The sequence below is a fragment of the Meleagris gallopavo genome, chromosome 5 (assembly GCF_000146605.3).
Source record: "Meleagris gallopavo isolate NT-WF06-2002-E0010 breed Aviagen turkey brand Nicholas breeding stock chromosome 5, Turkey_5.1, whole genome shotgun sequence".
Lineage (NCBI taxonomy): Eukaryota > Metazoa > Chordata > Aves > Galliformes > Phasianidae > Meleagris > Meleagris gallopavo.
In genome coordinates, this window is record NC_015015.2 from 6,336,518 (window position 1) to 6,361,496 (window position 24,979).

At 36.4% G+C, this 24,979-nt stretch overlaps 1 long non-coding RNA gene across 2 annotated transcripts; it reads right to left on the minus strand.

Moving 5' to 3' along the window:
* Window positions 1–16: 16 nt before the first annotated feature.
* LOC104910973 lies at window positions 17–24,979 on the minus strand. Of its 2 annotated transcripts, XR_004159810.1 has the most exons (7): window positions 22,207–24,979; window positions 17,484–17,533; window positions 14,765–15,836; window positions 10,244–10,356; window positions 7,895–8,016; window positions 5,282–5,426; window positions 17–4,662 (listed from the first exon to the last, which is right to left on the minus strand). It is a non-coding gene; the product is annotated as an uncharacterized LOC104910973 (long non-coding RNA). The 2 variants fall into 2 exon arrangements; XR_004159809.1 differs by having other exon boundaries at window positions 17–5,426; window positions 22,207–24,978.

Genomic DNA, 24,979 nt, shown 5'->3' on the forward strand with positions numbered 1-24,979 from the left:
GAAAGAAAGAAAGAAAGAAAGAAAGAAAGAAAGAAAGGAAAAAGGAATTCCTTTGATAATCGATAGTTTTATAAATTCCCCACTGTGAACTTCAGATTTAGGAAGAGCTAAAGAGTGTTGAGATTGGCATTTAAATTGCTTTTTCACATGACTTCTTGTTAATTTTGCCTGTACTCAGGAAGCATTTTGCTGATATTTCTTGATATCTATCTTGCTCATTCAGTGGCTCTTTTACCATTGTACATAAGTGAGATAATCACAGGTTAGAAAGGCAGTGTTCAAAAGAGTCATACTGTTGATGAATATCCAGGCTCTTCGCATTACTTTTTGAGGAGAGCATTTTGCTTCCAGAAGGGCGTGGTAACAGTTCACAGTAATTTTTCTTATGGAAAGGTACCACTTAAGGGAAAAAAAAATGGGGCTCAGCCTTGCTTTTGTTGTAGGAAACCATATAGTGGAGAAAAGGCCACTGGAGATCCACCCATTGCCGAGAGGTTCTCTCTGAGCTTTCTGCCTTCAGACTGCTTTGCAGATGGCCTATGGTATTAGAACTCCGAGACCATTACGGCCTAAGCATAGAGAATGCTAGGAATGGATAGAAATGCAGAGGACTGAATGGAAAATAAATACCTTTTAAAATAAGCAATATTTCTGTCAGTTTGATCATTGGTGACAAAGAGAAGGCATTTCTAAACAGTGTGAAAAGGTTTCAAAAAAAGAAGTTGTTTGTTAAAAAAAAATCTGAGATGTATTCTAGAAATTCGAGTAAGAGTATTTAAGACACTACTTTCCCATTTCTCCTTGAATCGTGACAAACTGGGAAGGACTTAGGGTTCTGCAGAGGTGGCAGATCCATAGTTTCTCAGAAGCTTTGGAAAGGAGTAGAAAGGATTTTGCAGGACTATATCACTGAAAGGTTTTTAGAAAGAGCAGGAGATATTCACCAGGACCCCAAAATCGCTGCCTGGGAGGGGGGACAAAGCCTATGGCAGAACTCTTCCTGAGGCTTGGCAGTAATCACTGGTTTGAGGATGTCCGAAGATTATTTCTGTATCTCCAGAGCACCATCTTTCCAAAGACAACTCTGGCCTCCCTTCAGTTTCAGCAGGGCATTGGCTTGCTATCACAGCTGCTTCCACAAGGGTGTGCCAATCAAACAGACTGCATTCTAGTGCATGAGGATACGAAACAGTGCCAGAGTGTATAAAACGTGCAGTTAATCCTGAGTGCTTCTTTGCTCAATCCATTTATGAAAGCGTATTTGAAAGCAGGTAAAGTCATACTGAACGTACACACAACAGAAAAAAAAAAATACATATATATGTATCCAGAGAATTTTTTAGTAAAGTATTTTTAAAAAATCAGTACAGGCATGCTGGCTTTTTACCTTCTCTTGTTTTAACCTAGGACTGATTCATTGGTTGAAGTGTAAAGGAACAGATCTTCTTATGGTAATTGATTCTCAGGGGCTATTAGTGTAAATGTAAATGCTCAACATAGATGTTACATAGGTGGGTGTTAGAGGGAAAACATAAATTGTCAGTAATATAAAGCAGTCTGTTCATACCATGGGGTGAAGAAGTGAAGAATGTTAGAAATCAGAGACTCAGAAATGCCTCCCAGAGTTGGTTGTGAGTGGAGTCTCCCATTGTGAGTAATTATAAGAAACCTACTGTGCAAGAGTCAATTCTGGTCCTTTAGTTCAACAGACAAGACACTTACCTGAAAATAACAGAGATTTCAGGTGAGATTTGTGAAAAAGCTTATATGAGTTAAACATCTGACTGCCATGGGAGGTGGGCACCTCAATTTGTTGAGTTAACTGAAAATTCTTGGGACTGCTTATTTTTCTATAGCCCTTGACTAGAATTCTTTCTATTTTTCATAACAGCTGTGAATTTTTAACCATGGAGAATGAGAAAACATCATTCCAATGAATGCCCAAGAGAATATTTTAGTTGAATATTTTAGTTAGGGAATATTTTTAGTTGATTAGCCCAATAAAAATTACAAGATTAACTCCAAAATATTGGGTGAAAATAATTTTTGAAAAGCCTGTTGGTTCTTATCGTATGTTTTTCACTCTTGCAAGTTTACAATTTCCTGGTTCTCTTTGGAACTCAATGAGTTTAAAACATACTTTATTTAAAAATATATGTCTATATATCACATCACATGACTCTATAAATCAGATCTTCCGGGGAAGAAACAAATACATTCTGAGATAAAATTAGGATACTCAATCATGCTGTATTGATTATTCTTCTTAAGATTCTGGAGCATTTAGTCTGCTTTACGAAAAATATGCCGTTTGATCTTCTCTCTATTGCTGCATCTGTCTTAATGGTGATTGCAGGAAGCAGTGGAAAGGTAGCTCTGACACCTGCCTGTCACATTGCCCAGTGTGAATGTACAGCCTGACACAGGCCAAACTTGAATGGATGTGATCAATCCCTATACTGGGGAATTAGAGGAGGAAACAAGCCCTAAAAGCACCTCTTCACCTTGCATAAAATTCACATTCACAGGACCGTAGGCAAAAATCCTAGGCACTACAGAATCAAACCTAGTAGGAGAAGTTTTACTTCCTTAATAATTGTGAAGTGTCAGTTCCCAGCAGCAAACACATTCTAATATGCTGCCTTTTTATGATGATGTGAGAACCACAAGAAGTCTGGGATTCTAAATTCCCTTCAGATCCTTTTTATAAAAAAAAGTCCAGATGTCTCACAAAACATTTAAAGAACTTTATTTGAAAAACATTTTCTTTCTAAATGAGAATTTATGCAAAGTACAATTAAACATGTTTTTCTAACTAAATATACTCATCTGTATCTTGTGGCAGGGAAAAATAAATATGTAAAAATAAAAACAATCTGAGGCATAAAGTTAATTATGTTGTGCCAGTTTGACTCAGATTTCCTGATAGAGGGACATGCATTCTCCCTTCTTGTAATCCCAGACTCCTAGAACTGCTCATCAAGCTGAGTTCTTAGTCGTGTCTTCAACAGGAAATACTTCTCAAGTTTCTTATATTCTCCTGGTCACAATTCTTGTAATTAGTAATGCACCAATCCAGGCAATTACATCTGTGAACGTGCTGAGAGAAAACTGCCATGTGTCCAGCAATTTTAAGACACAAATGAATAATGATTTCTGTGTAGTTTGGGACATATTCTGCTTTCCTGAAATTTTGAGTAAGGTGCCCTTCTAAAACTCAGTCTACTTGAAGACCCTTTTCGTCCTCTTTTAAGGACAGTTATTGTGCTTTCTTTCTCCAGTCCTGTGGGACTTCCCCGGGCCTTCACATATTGAAAATGACCACTTCTAGTTCAGAGATCACCTTAACTTGCTCTAAAAGTACATTAAGGTGAATTTTCTAGCAAACCTTGCAGTCTGAAGTGCACCCAATTCATCTAAATACCTCAACTTATACTTTTCCTATTACAGACACTACATATTTGCCTTTACTAAAATGAAAAGTCTTAGTTTTGCAACTAATCTGTATGTCACAGATTGAATCATAATAGGTAGAAAATTGTCTTGTTTTGATACCAATAATTCATTTTGCAGCTTTTATCTGAAATTACGCTAAAGAGTTCTTTTGTCTTCCACATTGCTTCGTTACATTTCTTTTTCTTCTCCACTGAGCCAGGTAACTACTCGGTCTTTAATATTTAATGTCACAAGTGCTACTTTCTCTAAAATATTTCCATAAAATTTCTTCACAAGAGTCTATTAGCAGATTCCTGAACTGTCTACTTTTTTTGTTTTTGTTGTTTCTGTGTGTTTTCATAAACCAGATCTTTTATTCTCATCATCTTTTTTCTTGAACTCTTTAGGTTTACCATCACATCCACTTTAAGATTTTTTACCTCAGTGGTTAGATTCTAGTATAAATTGTTGTTTCTCTGGAACCTTTCTACATCTTCTGAAACTTGTATATAGCATATATCAAAATGACTTGCTTGTGCCCTCCTATTTTGCCACAGATATTTGGACAATTAAAGCAGATCTCAGTTCCTTCTTGTCATTTCTTTTATCATGGCTATCTCTGTTCAAATAAGTGGTATTAATCATCTTCTTCAGAGTAGATAGTCCAAGCTCATCATGAAATTTTGCCTGCTCTTATCCTGTTTTATCTTTATATGGAGATATATATATTTGTTCCTTTTTAACTCCAGAACTAAAGGAAAAATGTAATTTTTGCCATAAATTGAAATGCCTTCTTTTTTCCTTGCTTCTCCTGTCTGTAACTGTACTATTCTAGATCAGTATTGTCACCCTTTTTTTGTATTCACCAAAGTCTCTGACTCACCTGTTAAGTGTCAACTTCATTATACTGTAAGACTTTGGTTTATTCCATATTACTTGGCTTTTGTGTATAAGCGTATTCATTACTCCTTTTTGTCTCTTCTTGACTCACATTTCACTCCAGATGTCACCGTTCTTTTAGTGATAAATGGGCTTTCACCATCATTTTATTCCAGGACTTACTGAAAAATTCTTAACCGGACTGTCAGTGCTGTTGGAGGAACTGCCTGGATTTTCAGAGCAAACAGCTTGCAGAGCACTTGGCTGTTGTTGATAGTAAAGTCTTGGCATCATTATCTGTGCCTCAAGGCATGCATCTCTTTCCCTATTTATTCTGATATTTAATCACTGAATGAAGAAAAAAATTTATAAACGTAGGTAAGTTTAATCTGTCCATGCTGAACGGTAGCTCAAATAATAATGTGACAAAGAAGCATGAAGTGGAGAGGGGAATAACTTCTTAAGCAAGCACAGTTAGAAAAGATTTGTAAATCAGCCTTCAAGACTGCTTCAGGAAGTACAAATTGCCATTCTTAAGTTCTTCCTGTGATGATAGCTGAAGATTATTAAAAGATTATTTACTGTAGCATTCTGATGAAAAGCTGCTTTAACTCTTAAAAGTTTCCATTTTTATTAGAGCCACTCTTATTGTAACTCTTATTGTAGCATTTTTATGTTTGATTCCTGAGACAGTGATATGGAGAGGATGTAGTATAGAAACAAACATGCAGTTTTTACATTTCAGTTTCTTTGTCAATTCTTCCATATTATTGGCATTCACATCTTGGTGTATGAGCAGACCTTGTACAACTGATGCTTTCTTTTATTGGGTTCTATTGTGCTGTCAACTTTGATTTAAAACACAATCTCATAAAGACTTACAATTACAAAATTCTTATGGATTCACAAACATGCAAAAGAAGCACAGATAACAAATTAGCTGAGAATCTCATCAATCTACACTTACGATAAATATCCTACTTTCAGGGAAGTTGGATTCCTTTAAAAGTCAACAGTTGTTTTGGAAGTACTTTATCAAATTTATGAAATGCTGCATCACATTTATGGCACATAGTGTTGTGATAAGTTGTCCAAAGTGCCTGTCAGCTTCCCTTACAAAAAGAAAAAAAGATAATTAAACATTACCTTACAAAATAACAAGAGCCCTCAGAGGTTAGCATCTTTATTTTTTTCCTTGATTTTCTCCATAAGATTCAAACTATCTTTAAACTTTCTGCTTCTTCAGTTTAATTCTTTTTTTTCTTTGCAGTCTAATTTAATAGCAATTGCTTTAATTTTCTACCATGAAAAGTTATAAATAATGACATTTTTTAAAGTAAATAACTTTTAGGAGTCTTTTAAAAAGCATGCAGCTGTTCTAACATAAGAGATCCTAGTTTGCTCATTTTTAACACAAACCACAAAGAGGTCAAAGAATTCAGGTACATATATATTATTTTTTACTACCCATTAATGCAAATTCCACCAGTGTATTCATGTTATTTCTTTAGGCACCTTCAGAATGCCAGCAGGTAATTGAGTAATCTGAGCTAATAGTGCTCATGTCAGGTGCCTAAAGAAATACCCTGAGGATGACATTTGGAGCCAACTTAAAGTATAGTCCTGGTTTCACAACTAAGAAGATGAATCTGACAGAAATATAAACGGTAATAAGAGAGAAGTGCTAATAAAAGCATTTTTTTTCACTAAGGATTTTGTTCACCATGCATCATCTTCCAAAATAATATTCTCTGGTTTGACCAAAAGATTGTTAATATGTACCACAGAATAGAATAGACAACAGGATGTCATTTCACAACATCTTGGAAAAATACATATTGGGACCGTTATTTTCCAGAATCAGAGCTAACTCCAGAGTAAAAAATAAAATAAAAATTAAAAAAGGGGGTAGAAGAAAGGGGGAGGAGAGAGAGAGAAGGGTTTTATTGGAGGTTCCACCATAAAATGTTAGCCAGGAGAAAAATAAAAGTGATATTTGTGGCAGTGCTGGCCAGGGAAATTTTTGATGTGTGCATTATTCTTCTTACAGCTATAGTTGCTAATGCGTGTGGGCGATGATACTCTCAACAATAACACTTTTTTTTATTATATTTTGCAAAACCAAATAAAAAATACAGTAAAAATAAAACTATGAGAGATTTGTGCTCCAGGGTTGGAATGAAAGAGTTCACAGACAGTTTTAGCATAAAATACTAACAATCTGATTTTCCAGAGGAGAGAATTGTAGAAAAGTGCTTTTCTAGAGCTTGTCCTGCACAGTCACCAGTTCTGGAACTGTGGTGGTACAGCCACTCCTAACAATTGCTTTCTACGTGGTCTGCTGCTATATAACCCAAAATGTGCTGTTTCTTATCATCTGAGAACAAATGAATCACTTTCTTCTTTAAGACATTGATTTGTCTGAGAGGGACTGCATCTCTCTGGCACTGGTAGTTGAGGCAGACCAATTTTAGTCTTTCATATTGCTTGTTCACGCAAGAGTTTCAGGCACTTGGCTGTCAATATTTGCGTGGTTTTTTTCTCTATTTTGTTTTCTGCATGAAATTTCATAGAAATGTTTTATATGCTACACAACTAGAGCTGTGACCTTCTCATGCATCCCTGTGTGTTCAACCCATGTGAACTGACTTAGAAATCGTTATCTGGGGAAAGCACTGCACTGTTTTTTTAGGAAAACTCCCTTACTTCAATACATCATGAAACAAGAGCTATCTCTTGGAGTTTGCCTAGTACCAGCCTCCTCTGCTGAACAAGAAACAGCACAGAATGTTTTATAATAGATGAAGTCTTTCAGATATAACTTGTCAGTAACAAAGACCGCAGCACATTCAGCTCTTAAGTGACTCTGTGACTGCTGTTGGAGTACTTTGTGATGGTACTCCTTTGCCCTCTCTCCTGACCATTCCTATACCCTTCTATTCCATATTTACATGCACCTGCCTCCGTATTAACACCTCGTTAAGGCACACACCTGCTGTGGTTTTACTTAAGCCCATTGCACTGCAGCTATTAACCCTGTATATTTCATTATGAGGCACTCAGCACAATAGCAGCACTGAGTAAGGTTCATTAATGAGTCATGCAGCCAGAAAATGGTTTTGTATGGATGTCTCCTTTTCGTTCAATTTCTTCACATGCGCATACAACCCCCTTTTTAATAATTGATTATGTATTAAATATGTTCCCCAGAAAAAATACATGAACATACATGCATTAAATCCAGCTGAAATAGCACAGTTTTGAGACATAACATTAATGGACAGAAATGCAATACATATTTATAAATGTTAAGAAGGCAACAATGAAACCACAGCTCTAGGGCTTAGGAGATCTTAGTTTTATTCCAAGGTTTGTCAAACGTCTGCGATTTAATCAGCAAGCTGTAAACTCTGCCTCTGCTGCTTCTGGAAAGTAAGTGTATCTGTGTATGCGCTTATCCTAGGACACGTACATACCTCACAAAATATATATATATAAATATAATTGTGCAAGGCAAAGTATAAGACTCTACAGCATCAACTGTATTGGAAAAAAAAAAAGAGAAACAGCTTATTAATACCTGTAGTACAAGAAAACTGATGGGCATGCAGCCAGTATAATTCAGATGAAGTTCCAAATTTTGATGGCACTTTCTCCACTAGTTTCACTGAATTTATTTCAAAATCCTCAATCACAGTGTGGCTGTATTAGAAAGAGAAACTGGTCAGACAAAGATGGCAAATCATTGCTCCATAACTACTGAATCATGAAATACCACGGTTCTTTATTTGATCATGATTCCATGAATCTACCCCAAGGATAATCTAAGATATGGAATTTTTTTGGGGTCAAAACATTGTTTCCCTGTAGGACAGCTACAAACAACTATTGAATATGGTGTTTCAGTAAGACAGTAAGAGGTACTCTATGATTTATCCACACATGCGATCCATGATTTGCTGCAAATTGTATTGAGTGGCCACAGATAAGTATTTCTTACCAAAGAGATTTATGGAAGAGTAGTTTGCTGTGGAATTTATTTTTATCATTCTTTATCACAGGCTGTGGTTTTGCTTGGTCAAATTTCTCATAGTTATGACCAAAAGAAGCAAGAGATGTTCTTTCATATTTTGTAGTGCTTATGTTGCTTAGTAATACGGTGCTGTTCATACGCATGTATGAAACTTCTGCTTCTATGTTATTGCAATTAGAACTGCAAAGCTTTTCTTGTTTTAGCAAGTTCAGATGAACCTTAGTAAGATGCCTGGATTTAAAATGTGTCAGTTCAAGGAGTTTAAAATTCCTGCAACTATAATAAATTTAACATTTTCTGTTTAATGCATGTAATGCACATTTGTTCCACTATTTCTTGATAACTGGTTTCCCCTTGGTATCTTATTCTCTCATGGAAGTCTCTTTTATTCCCGTTATTCACTTGATGAATGCCAATTGTGCTAGTGATCTGGATGTTTCTGAAGAATGAAAAAAGCCCCCTTTCTGTATAGAAAAAGTTACTGTATCACTCCTCCCAGATGCTTACTTTGAGTGGAGATGATAATCCTTGCAAATATTAGAAGTACTCACTTTAAGGTGATCCATGTGTAAAGCAGCCCATTAAATCTGGCTGTAGTTTACACATTTCTTCAGCAGGGAAGCCCACCAATGTGGTGTTTTTAATAGGCATTGAAAGCTATACTTTATTATTCACTGAGTAGAACTGACATTGGATTTGATTCAGTAAAGAACACTAACTGCATAAGCAGATGTCAACTGCTATTTGGTCTGGTGACCATGGACTAGATAAATATATGGAAAAATCTCACAAGGAGCACAGAACTAAGGATAGGAATCATTTTTAAATGGCAGAACGATGAGCTTACTAGCAAAGTTTTCAGTATACTGGATCAGTACTTTTTGATGTTCATCCAGAAGGAAAAATAGTAGAGGGTAGTATTCATCCCACAAAGAAGAAATAAAACAGTAATACAGCACTCACGATTTATTGATCTCATGATCTCTTTTTCATATATCATAGTCATTGCTTACTGAGAGTCATCAAAGAATATTATCTAGGATACCACCAGCAACCTAGACAGAACCTGCTGAATCAATAGGAAGAGTCCTGTCAGGTACTGTGGTCTAAAGAACCAGGCCCTTAGAAAGGCCAACAGGGGCAGACTCTTCTTTCGGTGGTAAATCTTCAATCCATTAACTTCTAGTGGCAACAATGTCTACACATGTTTTCTCCATTATGATTCTATATTCATATTAGTATGTAAACATCTGGCTCTCTACAGCCCCAAAGGCTGTGCCCCATTCTGCTAAGGCCATTATAAATATATACAGAATGACAAACTCTTCCCCAGAGAACTCCGTCTCTAGGGCTTGTCTCTAAATGCTGATCCTCTCTTGCTAGCCTGATTGCAGAGGGAGAGAAACCATACACTGGACAGAATTATCCCCTATGGAACATTTTGTTCTGTATGGTGGAAATTTCACTGTAACATGGGACCAACAAAATGCCTGAACATCAATTCCTTTTCTCTCCTCTGAGTATCAGAAATAGGGAAGGGAAGCTGCATGTCATAGGCTAGCTGCTTCTTATTTGTCTTAGCTGCTGGAGGAGGCAGGCAATTAGAATGGAATTTCGGGTATAATTTCGTGTTAGACCTAATCCAGTGTAGCTGCAGGCTCTTGCTGAGAATGACATCCCAGCTCTCCCCTCTCTCTCCATCTGCTCCAGCTATAGAGTGCCTTTTCTCTTGCACTGGACTGAGTTGCACTATCTCCTGACTGTAGACCAAATAAATCCAAACCATCAATCTTATGTAAAATTGGTGTGGACTGATGAAAAAGGGCGGGGGTGAGGGGAGGAGATGCAGTTGTAATGAGAAAAAAAGTCACCGGAATGCTGCTTGTGTGTACTCACCTGGCAGTCTCATTGTCTCACTCCCATTCAATTGGTGCAACAGAAATGGAAGGCTATTGGCTGGAAGCAAGCAGAACTGCAGGATGGTTTAGATGGAGTCCTCTCAGGAGCCACTTACAGCAACAGCAGAGAAAGGAGGAAGTATATCATCAGCCTTTAATTTATGCTATTTGGAGGGCAGAGCAAGGTACGGCCTTTGCTGCCCTGACACTTCATTGACTAGACAGCAGGTAGTTTTAAGGGAGCATTAAAACACTCGTGGCCCCAACCCTCATACAACAAGGAGAGAATGCAGTTGTTGAAAGTTGTAGTCTCTTATTTCACTCTTGCTCACTCTCAGTCTGCAAGATCACGAGTCCCTTCAGCTTCCATTGAATTCAGCAGAAGGTAATGACATTCATAGAACCGGGAATTTAAAGCTTTAAATCTTGCTCATACTATAAAATACTCTACTTGTAACTAAATATACTTGACATTATTGGGAATTATGTAAATAAAACCAAAACCACCTGCCAGACAGTTTTTATACTGGGGAAACAGAGTTTCAATTTCCAATGGCATTTTAAAATTTATGTCATTTAATAAAACAATAAATGTATATTTTCCAGTTTTGTCATTATGAGGCTTAAAGGCAGTTTCATGTGTGGCACCTACTTGCATTTAACTCCTGGATTTATTACAACGAACATCACTTTAAAACTACACATTCATATTTTCAAAGGAAAATGAATAGTTAATGGTTTCAGAATTATTATTCTTTTCCACACAATCTCATAAAAATTTCCCAATGAAAAAGCTAATAGACCAATGGCGAGACACTTACATATGCAAATATGTTTCAGTGAAAGAGTTAAAGTGCTTTATAATATAAATTTGCTTTCAGTGCCAATATAATTAGGTTGTAACAAGCAAACCCCTGCAACATAACACAGTGAAAATTTGAAAATTTGATTCTGCCTGGCAAACAACCAAGTCCCTGCGTGTGCACAAACCTGACATTAATAAGCTACAAGAGATTACATGATTTAGAAAAGAAGCACTTGGTGTTACAAAATCAAATAATAGATCTCTAGGCTATAATTAGGAGAATTGGGATTCAACAATGAAGTCATAATAATGTAATTTAGCTGTAAGTAACAGAGCCATGGAGTCACATTAGGAGGTGTGATCACATCTTTCAGCAAAGCTCGGCTGTGTAGACTTATTGCTGTTCAGTTTAGTCTAGTACACAGCAACCTGTTGGCACGGAGCTCAGGCTGACAGCCTCTTGTTCTCTAGGGGCAGTATGGCAAAGTGCCACCCGTGCATTTTTATTTCAGTCTTGTGACTTTTAAGTCAAAACAATAAAATTATATATACTGAGCGCAGAGTTGCCTGTGAATATTTGGATAAATTACTGCACAGCGTGGGTTTAGAGGCCGTTTAACAACAAATATATGTATAAAAGGAGGAAAAAAAAAGAAAAACAGCTGAAGCAGGGTTTTAGGTTTCTAGTAGGCTTCGCGAACACGTTGTGTTCAGCTACATGTAGTATTCCATTTCTGTTGTAAAGGTAAAGGAGAAAATATCTCCAGATCTGCACTACATGATAACTGTAGGTGTAAGCCTGCTTTCAACGAGTCTTTCATACTAATTTGATATGGTTGTATTGAGCTCAGAATGCAGGTGCTGTGCAGGCACTTCATGCTGTTAGCAAATGCCTGGTGCAGGATGCAGCTCAGCAGCACTGCAGCATGGCAGTGCCCTGCAGCCCCATGCACAGCAGCAAGGAGCCCCAGGCAGGCAGCACGCTGGTGCTCACGTGGCTGCTGAAGCACTTCAAACTCAACAATGCAATTTTTGTGAAAGTTGCCATTTGATTCAAGCCGTTGTAGAGTGATACATCATACTAACAGGCCTTCTGCTCTGCCTGTGTATCACCCAGCCACAGCTCTGTCTTTGGGCTGTTATTAATTTAAGCTTTTTTTGGCAAATTTTGGCCACAATTGTTTCTTCATCGTTCACTTGTCATAACTAATAAAACAGATATACCACATTCATTTGGTGAGTACCTCCTTCGGGAGCAGGTGGCTTAGTTACAAGTGAAATGCTACCTATTCCATTGTTCATTAGCTGATTCTTTTCTTGCATCCCTGCACTCTTCATAGCTATCTAACAGTCCTGGGGGCTGACCCACAGAACCCTGTGTCCCTCCTTTTCCCTGCAGGCTTCCTGGAGGCCGTTGAGCTAAGCCCAGCTTCCTGAGCCCTCAGCAGCCCTAAGCTGTCTTTTGTGTCCAGACTCAAGATCTGATTTCCCCTTACAAAGCACACACGCAAAGACTTAGCTGGTCACCAGGTTCTCAAGTGCGAAAAATACTTTGGAACTTGTGGGAAAGGATGAGGGGAATTGCTGTGTTTCTTTTTCATTTTGCAGCCTACTAGACAAATGGAAGAGATAGGCATCAACTCTGCATCTGGACTGCCTGAAAATTCAAATGAGTTTGGATAAAACTTTGAAATAGGTTGTTCCATTCTTGTTACAGCTTCACTAGGTGAGTCTGGTGGTTCAACAGCGTTCCCATCTTTGGGGGAAATATGAAATCTTCTGCTTTCATTTACTCTTTAGTGCAAAATTAAATAAACTTAATGCATTCTTTAAGGCAAACAAAAAAGGTTTCTTCCACCTGTTGCATTTGTTAGGTCCATTTTGTTTTTATTTGCAGTTTCTCCCAATTACTGTTCATTTTATTAGTTCTTTATGGTTTTGCCTTTTTTTTTTCTATTTTGATGACATTTTGATTTGTTTCAAACTGCCCTTTATTTTCATTTTCTTTCCAAGCATAGTGATTTATGGTTGTTTCTTCTATTTCTTTTATGCTTTAAATGATCTGTTTGTTTTATTTTCTTTATTTGCATAGCACTTATTTTTCATGACCTTTTTGTTGCTGCAGCTGCTGCTGCTTCTGGACTGCTGGTGTTTTCTCCTTCTTTGTAAGTGGGAAACGGAGAGAAAGCAAACAAAATCCCTATGAAGGCCAGCATCCAAACACAAAATCTTTTCTGATATTTATTTATTTATATTAATCTGCAGTGTGACTGAGAGGTATTGGGATTTCTCAAAGTACAAACCAGAATATTTTATTTCTTTTTACAGAGATGTGTTATAGCAACGATTTGTACTCCTATCTAAAGATCATATCTGAGTAGCCCTTTTTAAGGTGGTTTAATACTTCAGTAGCTCTTCTACAGGCAAAGACATTTATAATGGAGGTAAACATGAGGGTGGAGGTGTTTCTTGAGGCTCTCAGTCACTGATGGTGCTGACAACTTTGATTTTTTGCCGCTAGTGTGAAATTCTGAATGGATGTATAAAAATTAATATTCTTAAACAAAGTAAAATTTCCTGTAGCAAAGGTTACAGAATATTTATACTTAATTATTGCTGTAAGAGTGTGTTCCCCAGCAGGAATCTGTGAGTGTGCCAACAGGCATATAGATATATGTATATTTATACACATGCCCACATATGTATTTAGATAAAAATTACAGTATTTTTCATTTGCTATATCATTATCGTATCTGCATTGTTACATTTATCTAATGTGAGGGTATATACATTTAGTGTCCATGTCTATTACACATCGTTAGCTTAATGAAGAATGATGATACTAACACAAGATTAACTGGACATAATCTAGAGTTTCTCTCTTTTTTTGGATTCAGTTTAAATTTATTCTACAAAAGCTGATGTTCATTCACAGTATTATTACTTCTAAACTTGATTCTGTGGTTCACAGTAGAAAAAATAACTTACCTTTAGATCTGTTGTTATTTTAAAAAAAAAAAAAAAAAAGAAGCTCAATGATATATTTAAATTGGTTCCTCATTTTCTGGTGCTCTGTCACAAATTGGTGGTTTGCCAGAAAAACAGGGTATATATCCAATCACCATCTTTTATTTTCATGCTTGGTGGTTTGCAGTGATTTGTGGACTGAAGTCTGCATTAAGGCATGGTTTTGGGATACTTTCCCTTCTTAGAAAGTTCCTTATTGCTCCTTCCATCATTGATGTTTGCACCATTTTATATGTGTATCTGTACTAGATAAATGTATATATTTACATATACACACACGTGTGCACATCTATAATGAGCTGAAGCCAGAACAGCTTCTGTCTCAACTTGTCTGCATGTTATGCACATTCTAGGGAATGAAACTTGAATAACGTTCAAAGAGAAAGCGTGTGAGTTAGCCCAAGGGCAGAAGGCAGTCATGTGCAACAGGTTACATGATTTTACATAATTTTAGTGGAAGGGGGTGAAAAAAAAAGAACCCCGTGTCAATATTACAGGAAATATTTTAGAATACATTTAGAGTACAAACAGAATGTTTGTCCTCACTGATTTGTGCACATACTTCAGTACAGTGCTTTGTTTTCACTATGCCAGGATCTTTTTCCCACCTTCCCTTAAAATAATTCATCACAAAAGGAAAATAAAATGAGAACAGTTTTTGTAGCCATTGCTAGCTTTTCTGCTTACTTCATTTTCAGGGTTGGCATAGGTAGGCTTGAGAAAGTGGCTTGGAGACAGGTTGCTGGAACAGCCTTGCTTTTTCTCATGTGTCCATATGGCAACCTAGAGTGCTGCTGCATCTTCAATCCCAGTCCCAGTTCAGAGCTAGATATTTCCTTCAGATTCTGCGATGATTTTCTGAACCCTGAGAACTCACCAGTATGGTCCAAGCTCAGGAAGATGTTCAACGCTTTGTTCCACAGCTACTGCTGCTCAGGAATAAGTCTACAGGATCAAAAAATAGACTACAAATTGGAACTGGGAAACACAATTTGAGTTGGACACTCAGAAGCTCTTAATAAGACGTGATTCCTGCATTCTTTTCTCTGTAGAATTTCTGTTAAGTTAAAAAAAAAATCAAGCTTGAAGGAAACAGGTAACTCAGTCCCATGCTGTCATATTTACAATTTACAGCATCACTGAAGAGTGAATAGATGATCTCTGCCTTCAGAATCCTCCATGGCTCTCCAAAGACCATGCTCCATTCTTACGTTGTTTTTGTTTTTGTTTTACACTGTTTTGTTTTCCTGATTCATTGTCTTAAAGGCAACACTGTTATTGAACTTGCTTCTGGATACCATTGTTTGTATTTGCTTGTTCTTCTTTATCAGTATATTCATAGCAGAAAAGCTGTGTTCCTTTTGGCTAAGATCACTATTTTCTCTTATTGTCCACTTTCAATTTGTCATCTAATTATATCTATCTGGGTTGCTGATGTCTCCTTATCTTTCAAGAGTCAAAGTGATGATATACAGTTAGTTCATGCTCATGAAATGATAGAAATATGAGTAAATACCAGGTGGGTCATTTCCTTCATTCATTTTGGCTGGGATATACATGTGTTGATGGGACTGTCTGATGTGTTATTCAGACTGTATCAGTTCCTGGTTTTGCAGCAATCCAAGAAGAGCAAGATGTCTTTTAAGAGTGTTAGTGTAATATGAAAGGGACATCTCTGATAGTGGAATTGTTACTCCCTGGGCATCTTCCATTTTTGTCCTTTTCATAGAGATACATCATTTCTCAGCAAGTCAACAGCCTATAGATGTACAGGTTTTATATTTGCAGGGAAAAAAAAAAAAGTGTCTTAGGTAAACTGAACTAAGGAAAACAAAACAAAATAACTGAGTTAGGGAGCTTCTCCTATCCTGTCCCAGCATTATGATACAAGGGTGGAAAACTTCTTTTTAACAAAGACCAGAGCAATTTCATTAATCTCTTTAGAAAGTTACTTTGAGTAGCACTGGGGTATCAGTGTTTTTTACAATAGTATTTTATTAATTACCCACCATAGAATGGTCTCTCTTTCTAACAATTACTGTTTTTAAATGTCCAGAAGTATACTTAGGCCTTTCACTAAACATACAACATGGAGGTACGGTTTAGACACAGTTCAGACAGTGATCCTCAGTTTCTTATCAAAGTCTGCCTAAAATGAGCTGAAAGGTACTTTGACAGCACCAACATGGATCAGGCATAGTGATCTAATTGCTTACCTAAAGTTCTTTTCTGTCTCAGTCAGTCTGTGTACTTAACAAAAGATAAACACACCTACTGATGTACAGTGATGCATTCCAAACTGAAGCTCCTGAATTGAGGGTTTCTATCTCCTGCAAAGCTCAGAATGCAATCACTGCTCTACTTCATTCTTCTCCATAATAATTTCTTCAGTTTTCAGAATAGTAGTAAAGCTGCCTTATATTTAACTGAACTACTATATTATTAGACAAAAGTAATTTTACATATAAATTATTTAAATTTCATCTATGGTTAGCTCTAATATGAGCAATGTTTTCACAGTCTTTTCTTTTTCAGAGAGCCACATGCACTAAATAAATGAATAAAGACATGGCTGTATATTTCACCACTTATACTGGGAAGCATTCCTATCAGAAAACTTGGAAATCAAAACATTCCCCGTAGTCCCTTAGTATGCATTAAAAATAAAGACTGTAGTCATAACTTTTTTTTCAAATATGAAATGCATTTTATGCAACAATGCCTCAGATGAGACACAAACTCAACAGAGCTTACAAATATTCGACATTAGCTCTTTTCAGAGCATTGCTACAGAGCCTTATTGGTGATTGCAGATGCACTGGTATTTTGTAAACCCAGTCTTTAGATTAAAATTCATGAAAGATATCTCACTTGCATAAATAAATCAGGGATGCAAAAATAAAGTTTAAACATCCATACACTACTACTATCATTTTACCAAAATGACACACAGCATGACTACAGAATTTGCTGTAATACAGTAATTGAGAAGAAAATTTGCCTTGCTGTATTGCTGAGAAAGGTAAAGTATGTATCCATGGATTTAATAGCATATTAACTATTCATTGATGTCACTTTTTAGCATTACTTCTGCACTCACAAATCCTATTAGAGACTTAGGCAATGTATCTCTCATTGTTAAAAAAGGGCTCTTGTCTCACAGCTAGCCAACAAAGATATTAAAGCCTAATCCCAGTGTAATAGAGAAGCCAGGCTAGGCTGTATGGGAAGATATGGCAAGTCGCTTGCTCTGATTTAAGCTTATATATGAAATTAATGACTGAACTCATCATACCAAACATGGCGATCCTTCAATGTACATGTGAATTTAAGAATTGACATGCGCCCTACCAGGCTGTATATATTCAATCAATATTGAATTTTGTTGGAGGCAGGTAGAACTTACCGATTGCATCATTTTCAGTGAAAAACTGTCCAACATCTGTATTTGACTTTCTATTTGGAGGAGAATGGAGTGGGCAAGAGAGACAGGAGAAAAGAAAAAATATGGTAACTGTAGTACTGCTACATTTCCTTTAGAATGGCAGAATACTTTGTGCTAATCTGCAATCAGTTATACTGCACTCAATAGCCCCACCTTAGGTCTTCATTACTGTAAACACCTCACACAGATAAAAGTGAGATAATATTTATGAGTTATCATCTCTTAACGTGAACGCTTCTTTTTGGCCAACATGATCTCATACTCACCCTCATTTGCCAAGGTTTATATGTTCAAAGAGGATTAGGACTCAGCTATCTATATACAGGCAGTGGAGCACCATGTACAGCTGTATGAAGAGTTCACAACCAGTAGCTTCTGATTATTGATGCCTTTTTTATGCATTCATGAATTATCTACAGACGGATTCAAATCTATTATTAGGCTGCAGATCTTTAAGACATACGGAACAGCAGTCAATAGAAATAGTAGCTAATGTACAGCAGACTGACCAATCTAATTTATGAACAATCAGGAATAATTCACCTTAAGGCCTAGCTGTGCTCCTTTCGTTCTTGGTTACAAATTCACTTTGCAGCTTATCTTCATTAGTATCAAGACAGTAAGTATTGATAGTAAATAGTCACACCAGAAATAAGTAAAATTTAAAAACAAAATCTCTGGGTTTATTAGTATTTTCATCATTAGCTTCAGAAGAGCGCTCAAATATTTCAGTATCTGCAAGCAATAACAAACTAGAAAAAGTGTTTTTTGCCTTTTCACATGAATAAATATTTATAAGCATATTCTTCTTTATGATTCATGCAGGATATGATTGCACTAACTTGTTTTGTTGATAACCTCATAGGATTCAACAGGTCACCATCTCCTGGAGTTAAATTTTAATTCCTTCTATATGATGGCTCTTTTCTGATTCCTTCTCCAGGAAAAAGAAGGAATTCCTCTGCTATGTTCAGCAAACCAGATGTGTGAGCTGTAAGACTAATCCTTGCAAATCTGCTTAGAACAACATTGAAAGTGGGTTGTTTTATTCTAGCGTTTCAGGGTGGGGATGAGGTACTGGGGATTTTTTGTTCAGTGTTTTTTGCTTCTGCTTTTTCATTAATGACTTACCTGCAGTAATTAAAAAAAGAAATAAACACAAAAACAAAACAAAACAAAACAGAAACAAAACAAACAAAAAAGCTTGCTGAAACTCCAGAGTTAAAAATAGAGCATAGTGGAGAAGAATAGAAGCCTGTGCCATTCAAAACCAAGCTACTAGGACTGCTCACTGTAGACAAGCACCTGTTCATATACTTCTCTATCTGCAGACCATTTCATGATGGAAGTATTTGGTCTCTAGATCTGTGATATAACTAAGTTTTTGAGAATTTTCTTCTAACTAAATGTGCTGCACTGTTTCTGTAAACTTGCTGACTGGCATTCAAGTCACTTTTATTTTCTGAAATAAATAAGAAAGAATTGAAAATTAACATGTGAAAAGGGTGACGTTCTCACCTTTAGGTAGATTGAAATTTGACAGAGAATAGTAGAGTTACAATACAATGAAAACCCAGGTAAAATACACTTTTAGTAGTTGTCATATGCTGACAGATTTGTCTGACTCCTGAAGCCTAAGCTCCTTGTTCTGACCATAGGCCTGCTACTGCACAGGAAAGTGCACACACAGGAAAGGTGTGACCTTTTCCAGCTAATCACTCTAATCACTCTCAGTGTGTTTCAAATACAAAACCAAACTAGATGAGCTCTAGGAATTACATAGTGTATCAATTGAGCAGAAAGAAGGACTTCCAGCAAGAGACCAAAAGGATCCATTCAGTGCTTCTAAATGTGTTTGTGTCTTTTAATTGAGCAAGAGATTATATACACAGATGCAGAACATAACAGTGGCATAATTAAATACATGTACTAAATTAATAATTAGTCAAAATATAATAATACAGTTCCTGCCCCATAATAAGTCTTCTCCAAGCACCATCTCCAGAGGCCATCTTACAATTTTTTTTATATAGAAAGACTGCAATGATGATGGATTTCTATGCATAGTCCCATGAGCTGTCTGCCTATGAACTATATCACGGAAAGATGATGAGTATATTCAAAGCACTGAGAATAAAACGTTGCCCTCTTTTACAGCTAAGATATCCTAGAATCTGATTTTCTTTTAAAATGTGTTTCTCAAAAGAGGACTCCATAGGAGGAGGAAATAAAAAAAATCAAACAAGACATCATCATTCTCCAAACTAAAATTCCTAAGTCTGAGAAGTGAACGAGTGAACAGATGTGATACGTGCAAAGAAAGCAGGGCATTTGTCTGGTATTAATGAACAGCATTCCCAATAACACTGATTTCTTCTGCAGAATACAGACACTGAGGCTTATACAGTAATGGAGGACTACTAAAATAATTGAAAACTAAAGACATACACCCTTCAGTCTGCCTTTCCTTCTGCCACTTATTTTATATTGCACGAATGAGCTATTACTTTCATGTTTCCCTGGGATGTTGGTTCACTAGGGTAAAGTGAGCAGACTCAATTTCACTGAAAGTAATGTAGTGAGATTATCCAGAATTATTTCCAGTGGGCTGCATTTGTTGCATTCCTTCTGTTGTGAGAATATAAGTAAACAACTAAACACCTTTACTGAAAACTGAGAATCTTCATAGTCATCACCTCTTCATATTTCCTTGATTAGGCCAGCATTTTAGGTTTAGCCATGCTCAATTAACTCGTCCAAGAATTGGTCCAGTCAGAAACAGTTGATTTAAAGAGAGATAAACTGGGCATCTGTTTGGAAAAAAATGATTATCCAAAGTATGCCTTTCATCATGAGAAAATGAACTGTGCTATCTCCATATTTAAAAACATATGCTTCTAAATAGATTAACTTAATTTGAAAGTCTAAGAAATCACAACACTGAAACTGAAACAAGGAGATACTAAGTCGAAATTAAGTAACCAATGCGTTAACATTTTAATGTACTGGAACTTAAACTTGATACTGGCACCTTCATCAAACTGCTTGAATTAAAGCGATTAAAACTAGCAATAAAATCAACCACTGCAGCAGTGACTGGAATGTGTGGGGTGTCAATGCATGTTTGCACTGGTGCTAACAAAAATACTGCTGTATTTAGTCTCTGATTTGCTTTAAAGGTCTAATCAGAGCAGACAATATTCTCAAGCTTATTTCTATTACTGAAGATTGTTCTTTTCTGAGAAAATAGAGATAGCATTAGAGACACAGATACTATTTAAGAGGTTGTGTTTATGGTATTGGAGAATGCATGGCAATAGATATCTTTTGCAGGTGATTAAACTGAACTTGAGGCACTGGAAAACCTCAGAAGCTGTTTTATTGAAAGACAACACCAGTGCTACAGATATTATTCCTATGATACTAGAGTATGAATCAAGAAGATAACACTGAAAAAGTAATCATTTATTTTGGATTCTTTTTAATCTCCGTATTTGAAAATGTTTTAGTTGCTCCAAAAGTAACACTTTCTATTTATTTCCTTGAAAGCTACTACAGATACAATGAGCACAATGTCATTATCTTATAGAGCAAATTCTCAGCTACAAAACATTTTTCAACATAGTCAGCAGCAATAACTACAGATTTTCACCAATGCCTGCCATGTTGTGCTTGTAAAAATCTCCACCAGTGGAGGTAACTGTCAGTTACTATTGTGACTGCTAGGACACACCACCCACCGCCTCACTGTGCTCCAGTATTTGGTCTCCACAAACATAAAGCAAGCATCAATGAACGTCAATGGGAGTGATTTTTTTCCTAACAAAGGAATTCACCTTTGCTTCATCAGCACTTCTATGTTAGACGCCATTTTGCCAGACTGTCCCTCTCCTCTGATATCATCTGTCACACAGCAACAACATGTAAGGGAAAATAGGTTTGACCTCTACGGCCAACACCCACATCTGACATTGTGGGTCAACATAATAAAGTAGGAGGCATTGCTTTTAGAGCAGCCCTCCTTCTTTGTAGGTTGATGTGATATTAGCTAAATAATCTGCAGCTAGCAGCACAATTAAAATCTGCATTCTTAAATGAGCCTCAGTCCAGCCTCAACTATATACACATACTTTAAAAGCATAGACATATATGGGTGCAGACTGTAAGTACATTTCTACATGTAGAACCTTAGTTATTGGTTTTCCTGAAGTTCAGCTTTGAACATAAAGGAAGTTAAGGACTGACTACATAGTCCAAATGAGAACAATAATGGACTATTGTACGTTTAATTATTTATAGCACTTAAAAATACCTGTTGTCAGATGTAAAAGGGCATTTTATATATTTTCTCAAGATGGTCAAATCACTATTTATATCATAAAATATCTCATCGTATCATCATGTTTTAATATACCTATTAAAAATGGATAGGAGTTGACTGACTCACAGACTATTCAGAATACCCATTTGCAAATAATAAAGGAAAATTTGCCAGTAATCTGCAGTAAAATACGAACAGTTCTGTTAATTCAAGTAGCACAGATGCAGCATGTGCCAATTTTGCAAATACATAAAGCCAAAAAGCTTCTAGAATCAATCCAATTTGTTCTGAAGTCACAGAAATGTTGGCGTTAGATGTAGTATAGTAATAACGTACAGCTCAGAAAAGAAAATGAGAACTAACCAATCTATCTGGAAAGCAGACGTGCAGAATGGTCCTTTATGCTCCTCATGCAATCCAGATTCAGAAGAGCTACGAGAAAAAAAATTAAAAAGAAAGAATGTAATAATAGACTTACAGTAAACCAAATAAAGTCATTTTAAAATGACTAAAGAGCAATAGCAAACGAAAAATGCCTTTGGGTACACCATCTGTTTATCCATTCCATATTATACCTTTTCATCACAATTACCTAAAGTAGTATATTTGTATTTCTGTAATGTATGGAATTCATTACATAGTTTTGCAATGAAATTATCACACTGTGGCTGGGACATCTGCACCCTGTCATATATCATTCTATTCATTTCTAGTTAATTTAATCCTAATATCTGCCTACATGACAAGACAGATGTTCAGCTATGCTGTATCTTCCATAGTTTTCTGCCTTGAAGAAACTTTAAGTCACTGAAAGAAATGTCATCTTTCAAACAGACATCTTACGGTTTGGGAAGTATGCATGTGCAGATGTGTTTGTATGTATGTGTTTGTGTTTATAAGCCATATTCCTTTTATAAGAAGAGTGTTTTACAAAACAAAAGTCTTTTACAGCATTTCATTTCAGACATATGTCTTTTTTTTGAAAGTATGCTTTATTAGTATTTTGCCATACTTAGTTATTTAATAGCATTTGGAAACATAATTTATTTCTGTTGAATTAACTTCTGAATCTCTTGATTTGAACAGGACAGAACTTCACCATTGTTAATTAGAAGTCATGGGCCAGTCTTCCTCTTTGCCTTCTCAGTCTCAACTCTCAAAAATCAAATGATAGTCAATCTTTATGGCTAAAAGTACTGTCAGACAGTGCTAACCAGAAGCATCTTACATTCTACATGTTTTGCAGTTGTTTGATTTGAATTTGCATGAACTTCTGCCATTGGTCACTTAGTTATAGATGTAAAATAAATTTGTAGCACATCTATGTGGGAAAAGTATTGACCACATTGTGAAGTTCTTGCTTCTAACCACTTTTGCCACAGTGCTCTTCAAGTAAAGCTTTCAAGGCTGTCGAAGAGCTTTATTCTGCTTTCCCTGTACAGCACAGATTGCAGACAGAAGGACTTCAGACTTCGATACCTATTTGCCAGCCAGCTCCCCATTCACCATTCCAGTCTTAACATGGACACAGTAAATTCCTTCAGGCACCACAGCAGCTAACAGTAGAGCATTACTTAGAATTGTACTTAGTTTTCCTCATTTTGATGTAACTGAAGTCATGTTTGTAACTTTACGGTTTAAGGATTTACAACTGTCAGGCAAATCCTTTTTCCAGCTACACTTCCATAAAGAATACCGGCATAGAACACCTTCATTTTCAAGCATGCATTGCTTCTGTGATAAAATGTATTTTACTTGTCTGCCCTGCAAAACATAAATATCTCTTCAATCACTATCACAGTAAAATAGTGCTTTCAGCATGAAAGCACAAGTGACAATTTTAGCATTTAACAGAAGACGCAGTAGAACTCAAAGCCATTACAGTGCTCAGTGCAATTCAACACACTATTCTCCTCCATGAGTAAGACTAGAACACCAGGTTTTTGACCGGTCAATACTACATTCTGGCTGCTTAGAGACTGTTCCCTCAAATCTCTGTGTTCTTCCATTAAGCTGTTAACTGGGTAAGTATTTGTAGTGGAAATGCTAAGTCATGGCCTGAATCAGTGATGGAGAACCTGGTAGGAAGGCAGGACCAACCCAGGGGAGCTCAGGTGTATGCAGTGCACCTGAGTGACTGGAAGGGTGTGGAGCCAGGATCCACCTCTTTCCAAACCTCATTTAAGTGTTGGCAGTGAAGGTGAAGAGTGTCTCTCTGGAGACTTTTTGAAGGTAAGCAGTTTTTCTTCATTTGTTTCTGTGTCTATGGTTGTTGTATTTGGGCTTGTTCTCGTTTGTTGTCGCCTAGGATTGTGCTCCTCTTCTACTATCACTGTACTTTTCCTTACGTTATAGCATTACAGTATTGCAGCTATTATTTGATGGTATTTCACTACCCAACAAGCTAAAAGTAGTGGTTGTGATTACAATCCCACACATTGGATGGAATAGGTGTAAATGAACTTCACAGCTTAGACAAAACAGTATTTGTTGTGTACTTACGGGGTTACTTCTGTATTAACTATTTTCCAACACCACTGAAGAATATGTAAGTTTAAATTCTATGCCTGTAAGCTGCCAGATAAGCCCCAAGCAAATTATGTGCGGCTGTTGGATTGGATAACAGTAACAGATAACGCAATGGACCTCCAGATAAAAATGAATATGAACTGACTTAAGTGTATTAAATGTCCAAAAATGACAAAAGACTTTCAAATTGTTTCTCTGATGTAGAGAGTAAAATAGTTGTTAGTTTATAAGCAGCTTGAGCAATAAAGGGATTCTGGGAAAAAGTTCTGAAATTGCTTCCAGCCCTTTCTATTTTTTTTAATAATTTTTATTTACTCGTGCTTTTGCATTCTTGAGTTATGAAATTCCTATTTTAAAAAATTCCTTTTGAGTTTTAGCCAATTTAAACCAGTTTGAACAGAGATATTAGGCCAGGGATCATCTAACGTTTGTTGCCATCTCTTTGTATTTTCTATTGAAATGTTAACATCCCATGTGCTCTATAAATCAGTAGAAACTATTTCTGATTTTGAATCTCCCAGCTTCAAAATCAAAATTTATTGCTTGCTATGTGTTTTGGTGCTGCTTCATATAAAGCTTCATATAAAAAAAAAAAACACAATCTTAT